Consider the following 13,107-nt stretch of genomic DNA (forward strand, 5'->3'; position numbering starts at 1 on the left):
TATTTTAGAGGATAACGCATGTTAAGTCTGGGATTGGTCTGGGATTTGACCTCATCAGACTCATACTTTCGCACACTTCACATACTCGTTGAACAGATCCTGGGTTATTTTCTGGTTTGGATCACATAGTAATGTGGCACCACACTGAAACAGACGATTAAACCAGGTTTCGATCAATATTTTTGAGGATAACGCATGTTAGGTCTAGGTTAGGCCTGGGATTTTCACTCATCAGACTCATACTTTCGCATTCTTCACGTACTTGTTGAACGGATCCCGGGTTTTTTCAGGCTTGGTTCACGTAGTAATGTGGTACCACACTGAAACATTCAATTAATACTGGTCTTGATAAATATTTTAGAGGATAACGCATGTTAGGTTTGGGTTAGGTCTAGGATTTGCCCTCATCAGGCTCATACTTTCGCATATTTCTCATACTTGATGGCTAGATCCTGGGCTTTTTCTGGTTTGTATCACGTAGTAGTGTGGTACCACACTGAAACAGTCCATTAAACCTGGTCTTGATAAATATTTTAGAGAATAATTCATGTTTGGTCTAGGTTAGGTCTGGGATTTGCTCTCATCAGGCTCATTCTTTCGCATATTTCTCATACTTGATGGCTAGATCCTGGGCTTTTTCTGGTTTGTATCACGTAGTAGTGTGGTACCACACTGAAACAGTCCATTAAACCTGGTCTTGATAAATATTTTAGAGGATAACGCATGTTAGGTTTGGGTTAGGTCTAGGACTGCCCTCATCAGGCTCATACTTTCGCATATTTCACATACTTCGTGGCTAGATCCTGGGCTGTTTCTGGATTGTATCACGTAGTAATGTGGAGAGATAACACAAGTTAAGTCTGGGATAGGTCTGGGATTTGATCTCATCAGACCCATACTTTCGCGTGTTTCACATACTTGTGGAACAGATCCTGGGTTATTTTCAGGTTTGGATCACATAGTAATGTGGTACCACACTGAAACAGTCGATTAAACCAGGTTTCGATCAATATTTTTGAGGATAACGCATGTTGGGTCTAGGTTAGGCCTGGGATTTTCACTCATCAGACTCATACTTTCGCATTCTTCACATACTTGTTGAACGGATCCTGGGTTATTTCTGGTTTGGATCACGTAGTAATGTGGGACCACACTGAAACAGTCAATTAAACCTGGTTTCGATCAATATTTTAGAGAATAATTCATGTTAGGTCTATGTTAGGTTTGGGATTTGCTGTCATCAGGCTCATTCTTTCGCATATTTCTCATACTTGATGGCTAGATCCTGGGCTTTTTCTGGATTGCATCACGTAGTAATGTAGTACCACACTGAAACAGTCAATGAAACCTGGTTTCCATCAATATCTTAGAGGACAGCGCAAGTTAGGTCTGGGATATGTCTGGGATTTGCCCTCATCAGGCTCATTCTTTCGCATATTTCTCATACATGTTGAACAGATCCTGGGTTTTTTCTGGTTTGGATCACGTAGTAATGTGGGGCCACACTGAAACAATCAACTAAACCTGATCTTGATAAATACTTTAGTGGATAACGCATGTTAGGTCTGGGTTAGGTCTAGGATTTGCCCACATCAGGCTCATACTTTCGCATATTTCTCATACTTCATGGCTAGATCCTGGGCTATTTCTGGATTGGATCACGTAGCAAAGTGGTACCACACTGAAACATTCAATGAAACCTGGTCTGGATAAATATTTTAGAGGATAACGCATCTTATGTCTGGGTTAGGTCTAAGATTTGCCCTCATCAGGCTCACAGTTTAGCGTTTTTCACATACTTGTTGAACAGATCCTGGGCTTTTTCTGGTTTGGATCACGAAGTAGTGTGGTACCTCACTGAAACAGTCCATTAAACCTGGTTTCGCTCAATATTTTAGAGGATAACGCATGTCAGGTCTAGGTTAGGTCTGGGATTTGCTCTCATCAGGCTCATTCTTTCGCATATTTCTCATACTTGATGGCTAGATCCTGGGCTTTTTCTGGATTACATCACGTAGTAATGTAGCACCACACTGAAACAGTCAATGAAACCTGGTTTCCATCAATATTTTAGAGGACAACGCAAGTTAGGTCTAGGTAAGGCCTGAGATTATCACTGATCAGACTCATACTTTCGCATTCTTCACATGCTTGTTGAACGGATCCTGGGTTTTTTCTGGTTTGTTTCTCGTAGTAATGTGGTACCACACTGAAACATTCAATTAAACCTGGTCTTGATAAATATTTTAGAGGATAACGCAAGTTAAGTCTGGGATAGGTCTGGGATTTGACCTCATCAGACTCATACTTTCGCGTTTTTCACATACTTGGTGAACAGATCCTGGGTTTTTTCAGGTTTGGATCACATAGTAATGTGGCACCACACTGAAACAGTCGATTAAACCAGGTTTCGATCAATATTTTTGAGGATAGCGCATGTTAGGTCTAGGTTAGGTCTGGGATTTGCTCTCATCAGGCTCATTCTTTCGCATATTTCTCATACTTGATGGCTAGATCCTGGGCTTTTTCTGGATCGCATCACGTAGTATTGAAGTACAACACTGAGACAGTCAATGAAACCTGGTTTCCATCAATATCTTAGAGGACAACGCAAGTTAGGTCTGGGATATGTCTGGGATTTGCCCTCATCAGGCTCATACTTTCGCGTTTTTCACATACTTGTTGAACAGATCCTGGGTTTTTTCTGGTTTGGATCACGTAGTAGTGTGGTACCACGCTGAAACAGTCCATTAAACCTGGTTTGGATCAATATTTTAGAGGATAACGCATGTTAGGTCTAGGTTAGGCCTGGGATTTTCACTCATCAGACTCATACTTTCGCATTCTTCACATACTTGTTGAACGGATCCTGGGTTATTTCTGGTTTGGATCACGTAGTAATGTGGGACCACACTGAAACAGTCAATTAAACCTGGTTTCGATCAATATTTTAGAGAATAATTCATGTTAGGTCTATGTTAGGTCTGGGATTTGCTCTCATCAGGCTCATTCTTTCGCATATTTCTCATACATGTTGAACAGATCCTGGGTTTTTTCTGGTTTGGATCACGTAGTAATGTGGGACCACACTGAAACAATCAATTAAACCTGGTCTTGATAAATATTTTAGAGGATAACGCATGTTAGGTCTGGGTTAGGTCTAGGATTTGCCCTCATCAGGCTCATACTTTCGCATATTTCTCATGTTTCAAGGCTAGATCCTGGGCTGTTTCTGGATTGTATTACGTAGTAATGTGGTACCACGCTGAAACAGTCAATTAAACCTGGTTTCGATCAATATTTTAGAGGATAACGCATGTTAGGTCTGGGTTAGGTCTAGGATTTGCCCTCATCAGGCTCATACTTCCGCATATTTCTCATACTTCAAGGCTAGATCCTGGGCTGTTTCTGGTTTGGATCACGTAGTAATGTGGGACCACACTGAAACAATCAATTAAACCTGGTCTTGATAAATATTTTAGAGGATAACGCATGTTAGGTCTGGGTTAGGTCTAGGATTTGCCCTCATCAGGCTCATTCTTTCGCATATTTCTCATACATGTTGAACAGATCCTGGGTTTTTTCTGGTTTGGATCACGTAGTAATGTGGGACCACACTGAAACAATCAATTAAACCTGGTCTTGATAAATATTTTAGAGGTTAACGCATCTTAGGTCTGGGTTAGGTCTAAGATTTGCCCTCATCAGGCTCACAGTTTAGCGTTTTTCACATACTTGTTGAACAGATCCTGGGATTTTTCTGGTTTGGATCACGAAGTAGTGTGGTACCACACTGAAACAGTCCATTAAACCTGGTTTCGCTCAATATTTTAGAGGATAACGCATGTAAGGTCTAGGTTAGGTCTGGTATTTGCTCTCACCAGGCTCATTCTTTCGCATATTTCTCATACTTGATGGCTAGATCCTGGGCTTTTTCTGGTTTGGATCACGTACTAATGTGGTACCACACTGAAACAGTCGATTAAACCTGGTTTCGATCAATATTTTAGAGGATAACGCAAGTTAAGTCTGGGATTGGTCTGGGATTTGACCTCATCAGACTCATACTTTCGCACACTTCACATACTCCTTGAACAGATCCTGGGTTATTTTCTGGTTTGGATCACATAGTAATGTGGTAACACACTGAAACAGTCGATTAAACCGGGTTTCGATCAATATTTTAGAGGATAACGCATGTTAGGTCTAGGTTAGGCCTGGGATTTTCACTCATCAGACTCATACTATCGCATTCTTCACATACTTGTTGAACGGATCCTGGGTTTTTTCTGGTTTGGATCACGTAGTAATGTGGGACCACACTGAAACATTCAATGAAACCTGGTCTGGATAAATATTTTAGAGGATAACGCAAGTTAGGTCTGGGATAGGTCTGGGATTTGACCTCATCAGACTCATACTTTCGCACACTTCACATACTCCTTGAACAGATCCTGGGTTATTTTCTGGTTTGGATCACATAGTTATATGGTACCACACTGAAACAGTCGATTAAACCGGGTTTCGATCAATATTTTAGAGGATAACGCATGTTAGGTCTAGGTTAGGCCTGGGATTTTCACTCATCAGGCTCATACTTTCGCATGTTTCTCATACTTCATGGCTAGATCCTGGGCTGTTTCTGGATTGTATCACGTAGTAATGTGGTACCACGCTGAAACAGTCAATTAAACCTTGTTTCGATCAATATTTTGGAGGATAACGCATGTTAGGTCTAGGTTAGGTCTGGGATTTGCTCTCATCAGGCTCATTCTTTCGCATATTTCTCATACTTGATGGCTAGATCCTGGGCTTTTCCTGGATTGCATCACGCAGTAATGTGGTACCACGCTGAAACAGTCAATTAAACCTGGTTTCGATAAATATTTTAGAGGATAACGCAAGTTACGTCTGGGATAGGTCTAGGATTTGCCCTCCTCAGGCTCTTACTTTCGCATATTTCTCATACTTCATGGCTAGATCCTGGGCTTTTTCTGGATTGCATCACGTTGTAATGAAGTACAACACTGAAACAGTCAATTAAACCTGGTTTCCATCAATATTCTAGAGGACAACGCATGTTAGGTCTAGGTTAGGCCTGGGATTTGCCCGCATCAGGGTCATACTGTCGCAGTTTTAACATACTTGTTGAACGGATCCTGGGTTTTTTCAGGCTTGGTTCACGTAGTAATGTGGTACCACACTGAAACATTCAATTAAACCTGGTCTTGATAAATATTTTAGAGGAAAACGCATGTTAGGTTTGGGTTAGGTCTAGGATTTGCCCTCATCAGGCTCATACTTTCGCATATTTCTCATACTTGATGGCTAGATCCTGGGCTGTTTCTGGATTGTATCACGTAGTAATGTGGCACCACGCTGAAACAGTCGATTAAACCTGGTTTCGATCAATATTTTAGAGGATAACGCAATTTAAGTCTGGGATAGGTCTGGGATTTGACCTCATCAGACTCATACTTTCGCGCTTTTCACATACTTGTTGAACAGACCCCGGGTTTTTCTCTGGTTTGGATCACGTAGTAATGTGGGGCCACACTGAAACAGGCAAGTAAACCTGATTTCGATCAATATTTTAGAGAATAATTCATGTTAGGTCTAGGTTAGGTCTGGGATTTGCCCTCGTCAGGCTCATTCTTTCGCATATTTCTCATACTTGATGGCTAGATCCTGGGCTTTTTCTGGATTGCATCACGTAATAATGAAGTACAACACTGAAACAGTCAATTAAACCTGGTTTCGATCAATATTTTAGAGAATTATACATGCTAGGTCTAGGTTAGGTCTGGGATTTGCCCTCATCAGGCCCTTACTTTCGCATATTTCTCACACTGCATGGCTAGATCCTGGGCTTTTTCTGGATTGCATCACGTAGTAATGAAGTACAACACTGAAACAGTCAATTAAACCTGGTTTCCATCAATATTTTAGAGGACAACGCATGTTAGGTCTAGGTTAGGCCTGGGATTTGCCCTCATCAGGGTCATACTGTCGCAGTTTTAACATACTTGTTGAACGGATCCTGTGTTTTTTCTGGTTTGGTTCACGTAGTAATGTGGTACCGCACTGAAACATTCAATTAAACCTGGTCTTGATAAATATTTTAGAGGATAACGCATGTTAGGTTTGGGTTAGGTCTAGGATTTGCCCTCATCAGGCTCATAATTTCGCATATTTCTCATAGTTCATGGCTAGATCCTGGGTTGTTTCTGGATTGGATCACGTAGTAATGTGGTACCACACTGAAATAGTCAAGTAAACCTGGTTTTGATCAATATTTTAGAGAATAATTCATGTTAGGTCTAGGTTAGGTCAGGGATTTGCTCCCATCAGGCTCATTCTTTCGCATATTTCTCATACTTGATGGCAAGATCCTGGGCTTTTTCTGGATTGCATCACGTAGTAATGAAGTACAACACTGAAACAGTCAATTAAACCTGGTTTCGATCAATATTTTAGAGAATAATTCATGTTAGGTCTAGGTTAGGTCTGGGATTTGCTCTCATCAGGTTCATTCTTTCGCATATTTCTCATACTTGATGGCTAGATCCTGGGCTTTTTCTGGATTGCATCACGTAGTAATGAAGTACAACACTGAAACAGTCAATTAAACCTGGTTTCCATCAATATTCTAGAGGACAACGCATGTTAGGTCTAGGTTAGGCCTGGGATTTGCCCTCATCAGGGTCATACTGTCGCAGTTTTAACATACTTGTTGAACGGATCCTGGGTTTTTTCTGGTTTGGTTCACGTAGTAATGTGGTTTCACACTGAAACATTTTATTAAACCTGGTCTTGATAAATATTTTAGAGGATAACGCATGTTAGGTTTGGGTTAGGTCTAGGATTTGCCCTCATCAGGCTCATACTTTCGCATATTTCTCATACTTCATGGCTAGATCCTGGGCTGTTTCTGGATTGTATCACGTAGTAATGTGGCACCACGCTGAAACAGTCGATTAAACCTGGTTTCGATCAATATTTTAGAGGATAACGCAAGTTAGGTCTGGGATAGGTCTAGGATTTGCCCTCATCAGGCTCTTACTTTCGCATATTTCTCATACTTCGTGGCTAGATCCTGGGCTTTTCCTGGATTGCATCACGCAGTAATGTGGTACCACGCTGAAACAGTCAATTAAACCTGGTTTCGATAAATATTTTAGAGGATAACGCAAGTTACGTCTGGGATAGGTCTAGGATTTGCCCTCCTCAGGCTCTTACTTTCGCATATTTCTCATACTTCATGGCTAGATCCTGGGCTTTTTCTGGATTGCATCACGTTGTAATGAAGTACAACACTGAAACAGTCAATTAAACCTGGTTTCCATCAATATTCTAGAGGACAACGCATGTTAGGTCTAGGTTAGGCCTGGGATTTGCCCGCATCAGGGTCATACTGTCGCAGTTTTAACATACTTGTTGAACGGATCCTGGGTTTTTTCAGGCTTGGTTCACGTAGTAATGTGGTACCACACTGAAACATTCAATTAAACCTGGTCTTGATAAATATTTTAGAGGAAAACGCATGTTAGGTTTGGGTTAGGTCTAGGATTTGCCCTCATCAGGCTCATACTTTCGCATATTTCTCATACTTGATGGCTAGATCCTGGGCTGTTTCTGGATTGTATCACGTAGTAATGTGGCACCACGCTGAAACAGTCGATTAAACCTGGTTTCGATCAATATTTTAGAGGATAACGCAATTTAAGTCTGGGATAGGTCTGGGATTTGACCTCATCAGACTCATACTTTCGCGCTTTTCACATACTTGTTGAACAGACCCCGGGTTTTTCTCTGGTTTGGATCACGTAGTAATGTGGGGCCACACTGAAACAGGCAAGTAAACCTGATTTCGATCAATATTTTAGAGAATAATTCATGTTAGGTCTAGGTTAGGTCTGGGATTTGCCCTCGTCAGGCTCATTCTTTCGCATATTTCTCATACTTGATGGCTAGATCCTGGGCTTTTTCTGGATTGCATCACGTAATAATGAAGTACAACACTGAAACAGTCAATTAAACCTGGTTTCGATCAATATTTTAGAGAATTATACATGCTAGGTCTAGGTTAGGTCTGGGATTTGCCCTCATCAGGCCCTTACTTTCGCATATTTCTCACACTGCATGGCTAGATCCTGGGCTTTTTCTGGATTGCATCACGTAGTAATGAAGTACAACACTGAAACAGTCAATTAAACCTGGTTTCCATCAATATTTTAGAGGACAACGCATGTTAGGTCTAGGTTAGGCCTGGGATTTGCCCTCATCAGGGTCATACTGTCGCAGTTTTAACATACTTGTTGAACGGATCCTGTGTTTTTTCTGGTTTGGTTCACGTAGTAATGTGGTACCGCACTGAAACATTCAATTAAACCTGGTCTTGATAAATATTTTAGAGGATAACGCATGTTAGGTTTGGGTTAGGTCTAGGATTTGCCCTCATCAGGCTCATAATTTCGCATATTTCTCATAGTTCATGGCTAGATCCTGGGTTGTTTCTGGATTGGATCACGTAGTAATGTGGTACCACACTGAAATAGTCAAGTAAACCTGGTTTTGATCAATATTTTAGAGAATAATTCATGTTAGGTCTAGGTTAGGTCAGGGATTTGCTCCCATCAGGCTCATTCTTTCGCATATTTCTCATACTTGATGGCAAGATCCTGGGCTTTTTCTGGATTGCATCACGTAGTAATGAAGTACAACACTGAAACAGTCAATTAAACCTGGTTTCGATCAATATTTTAGAGAATAATTCATGTTAGGTCTAGGTTAGGTCTGGGATTTGCTCTCATCAGGTTCATTCTTTCGCATATTTCTCATACTTGATGGCTAGATCCTGGGCTTTTTCTGGATTGCATCACGTAGTAATGAAGTACAACACTGAAACAGTCAATTAAACCTGGTTTCCATCAATATTCTAGAGGACAACGCATGTTAGGTCTAGGTTAGGCCTGGGATTTGCCCTCATCAGGGTCATACTGTCGCAGTTTTAACATACTTGTTGAACGGATCCTGGGTTTTTTCTGGTTTGGTTCACGTAGTAATGTGGTTTCACACTGAAACATTTTATTAAACCTGGTCTTGATAAATATTTTAGAGGATAACGCATGTTAGGTTTGGGTTAGGTCTAGGATTTGCCCTCATCAGGCTCATACTTTCGCATATTTCTCATACTTCATGGCTAGATCCTGGGCTGTTTCTGGATTGTATCACGTAGTAATGTGGCACCACGCTGAAACAGTCGATTAAACCTGGTTTCGATCAATATTTTAGAGGATAACGCAAGTTAGGTCTGGGATAGGTCTAGGATTTGCCCTCATCAGGCTCTTACTTTCGCATATTTCTCATACTTCGTGGCTAGATCCTGGGCTATTTCTGGATTGGATCACGTAGGAAAGTGGTGCCACACTGAAACATTCAATGAAACCTGGTCTGGATAAATATTTTAGAGGATAACGCATCTTATGTCTGGGTTAGGTCTAAGATTTGCCCTCATCAGGCTCACAGTTTAGCGTTTTTCACATACTTGTTGAACAGATCCTGGGCATTTTCTGGTTTGGATCACGAAGTAGTGTGGTACCTCACTGAAACAGTCCATTAAACCTGGTTTCGCTCAATATTTTAGAGGATAACGCATGTTAGGTCTAGGTTAGGTCCGGGATTTGCTCTCATCAGGCTCTTACTTTCGCATATTTCTCATACTTCGTGGCTAGATCCTGGGCTATTTCTGGATTGGATCACGTAGGAAAGTGGTGCCACACTGAAACATTCAATGAAACCTGGTCTGGATAAATATTTTAGAGGATAACGCATGTTATGTCTGGGTTAGGTCTAAGATTTGCCCCCATCAGGCTCACAGTTTAGCGTTTTTCACATACTTGTTGAACAGATCCTGGGTTTTTCTGGTTTGGATCACGCAGCAATGTGGTACCGCACTGAAACAGTCGATTAAACCTGGTTTCGATCAATATTTTAGAGGATAACGCAAGTTAGGTCTGGGATAGGTCTGGGATTTTCACTCATCAGACTCATACTTTCGCATTCTTCACATACTTGTTGAACGGACTCTGGGTTATTTCTGGTTCGGATCACGTAGTAATGTGGGACCACACTGAAACAGTCCATTAAACCTGGTTTCGCTCAATATTTTAGAGGATAACGCATGTAAGGTCTAGGTTAGGTCTGGGATTTGCTCTCATCAGGCTCACAGTTTAGCGTTTTTCACATACTTGTTGAACAGATCCTGGGCTTTTTCTGGTTTGGATCACGAAGTAGTGTGGTACCTCACTGAAACAGTCCATTAAACCTGGTTTCGCTCAATATTTTAGAGGATAACGCATGTTAGGTCTAGGTTAGGTCTGGGATTTGCTCTCATAAGGCTCATTCTTTCGCATATTTCTCATACTTGATGGCTAGATCCTGGGCTATTTCTGGATTGGATCACGTAGGAAAGTGGTGCCACACTGAAACATTCAATGAAACCTGGTCTGGATAAATATTTTAGAGGATAACGCATCTTAGGTCTGGGTTAGGTGTAAGATTTGCCCTCATCAGGCTCACAGTTTAGCGTTTTTCACATACTTGTTGAACAGATCCTGGGTTTTTTCTGGTTTGGATCATGTAGTAGTGTGGTACCACGCTGAAACAGACCATTAAACCTGGTTTGGATGAATATTTTAGAGAATAATTCATGTTAGGTCTAGGTTAGGTCTGGGATTTGCTCTCATCAGGCTCATTCTTTCGCGTTTTTCACATACTTGTTGAACAGATCCTGGGTTTTTTCTGGCTTGGATCACGAAGTAGTGTGGTACCACACTGAAACAGTCCATTAAACCTGGTTTCGCTCAATATTTTAGAGGATAACGCATGTTAGGTCTAGGTTAGGTCTGGGATTTGCTCTCATAAGTCTCATTCTTTCGCATATTTCTCATACTTGATGGCTAGATCCTGGGCTTTTTCTGGATTGCATCACGTAGTAATGTAGTACCACACTGAAACAGTCAATGAAACCTGGTTTCCATCAATATTTTAGAGGACAACGCAAGTTGGGTCTAGGTAAGTCCTGAGATTTTCACTGATCAGACTCATACTTTCGCATTCTTCACATACTTGTTGAACGGATCCTGGGTTTTTTCTGGTTTTGATCACGCAGTAATGAGGTACCACAATGAATCATTCAATTAAACCTGGTCTTGATAAAAATTTTACAGAATAACGCATGTTAGGTCTGGGTTAGGTCTAGGATTTGCCCTCATCAGGCTCATACTTTCGCATATTTCTCATACTTCATGGCTAGATCCTGGGCTTTTTCTGGATTGCGTCACGTAGTAATGAAGTACAACACTGAAACAGTCAATTAAAACTGGTTTCGATCAATATTTTAGAGAATAATTCATGTTAGATCTAGGTTAGGTCTGGGATTTGCTCTCATCAGGCTCATTCTTTCGCATATTTCTCATACTTGATGGCTAGATCCTGGGCTTTTTCTGGATTGCATCACGTAGTAATGAAGTACAACACTGAAACAGTCAATTAAACCTTGTTTCCATCAATATTTTAGAGGACAACGCATGTTAGGTCTAGGTTAGGCCTGGGATTTGCCCTTATCAGGGTCATACTGTCGCAGTTTTAACATACTTGTTGAACGGATCCTGGGATTTTTCTGGTTTGGTTCACGTAGTAATGTGGTACCACACTGAATCATTCAATTACACCTGGTCTTGATAAATATTTTAGAGGATAACGCATGTTAGGTTTGGGTTAGGTCTAGGATTTGCCCTCATCAGGCTCATACTTTCGCATATTTCTCATACTTCATGGCTAGATCCTGGGCTGTTTCTGGATTGTACCACGTAGTAATGTGGTACCACGCTGAAACAGTCGATTAAACCTGATTTCGATCAATATTTTAGATGATAACGCAAGTTAAGTCTGGGATAGGTCTGGGATTTGACCTCATCAGACTCATACTTTCGCAGTCTTCACATACTTGTTGAACGGATCCTGGGTTTTTTCTGGTTTGGTTCTCGTAGTAATGTGGTACCACACTGAAACGTTCAATTAAACCTGGTCTTGATAAATATTTTAGAGGATAACGCATGTTAGGTTTGGGTTAGTTCTAGGATTTGCCCTCATCAGGCTCATACTTTCGCATATTTCACATACTTCATGGCTAGATCCTGGGCTTTTTCTGGATTGCATCACGTAGTAAAGTGGTACCACACTGAAACATTCAATGAAACCTGGTTTCGATCATTATTTTAGAGGATAACACAAGTTAAGTCTGGGATAGGTCTGGGATTTGACCTCATCAGACTCATACTTTCGCGTTTTTCACATACTTGTTGAACAGATCCTGGGTTTTTTCTGGTTTGGATCACGTAGTAGTGTGGTACCACACTGAGAGAGTCCATTAAACCTGGTTGCGATCAATATTTTAGTGGATAACGCATGTTAGGTCTGGGTTAGGTCTAGTATTTGCCCTCATCAGGCTCATTCTTTCGCATATTTCTCAAACTTGATGGCTTGGTACTGGGCTTTTTCTGGATTGCATCACGTAGTAATGTGGTACCACACTGAAACATTCAATTAAACCTGGTCTTGATAAATATTTTAGAGGATAACGCATGTTAGGTCTGGGTTAGGTCTAGGATCTGCCCTCATCAGGCTCATACTTTCGCATATTTCTCATACTTCATGGCTAGATCCTGGGCTATTTCTGGATTGCATCACGTAGTAATGCGGTACCACACTGAAACATTCAATTAAACCTGGTCTTGATAAATATTTTAGAGGATAACGCATGTTAGGTCTGGGTTAGGTCCAGGATTTGCCCTCATCAGGCTCATACTTTCGCATATTGCTCAGACTTCATGGCTAGATCCTGGGCTGTTTCTGGATTGTATCACGTAGTAATGTGGCACCACGCTGAAACAGTCAATTAAACCTGATTTCGATCAATATTTTAGAGGATAACGCAAGTTAGGTCTGGGATAGGTCTAGGATTTGCCCTGATCAGGCTCTTACTTTCGCATATTTCTCATACTTCATGGCTAGATCCTGGGCTATTTCTGGATTGGATCACGT

The sequence above is a fragment of the Colletes latitarsis genome, unplaced genomic scaffold (genome assembly GCF_051014445.1).
Source record: "Colletes latitarsis isolate SP2378_abdomen unplaced genomic scaffold, iyColLati1 scaffold0007, whole genome shotgun sequence".
NCBI classification, from domain to species: Eukaryota; Metazoa; Arthropoda; class Insecta; order Hymenoptera; family Colletidae; genus Colletes; species Colletes latitarsis.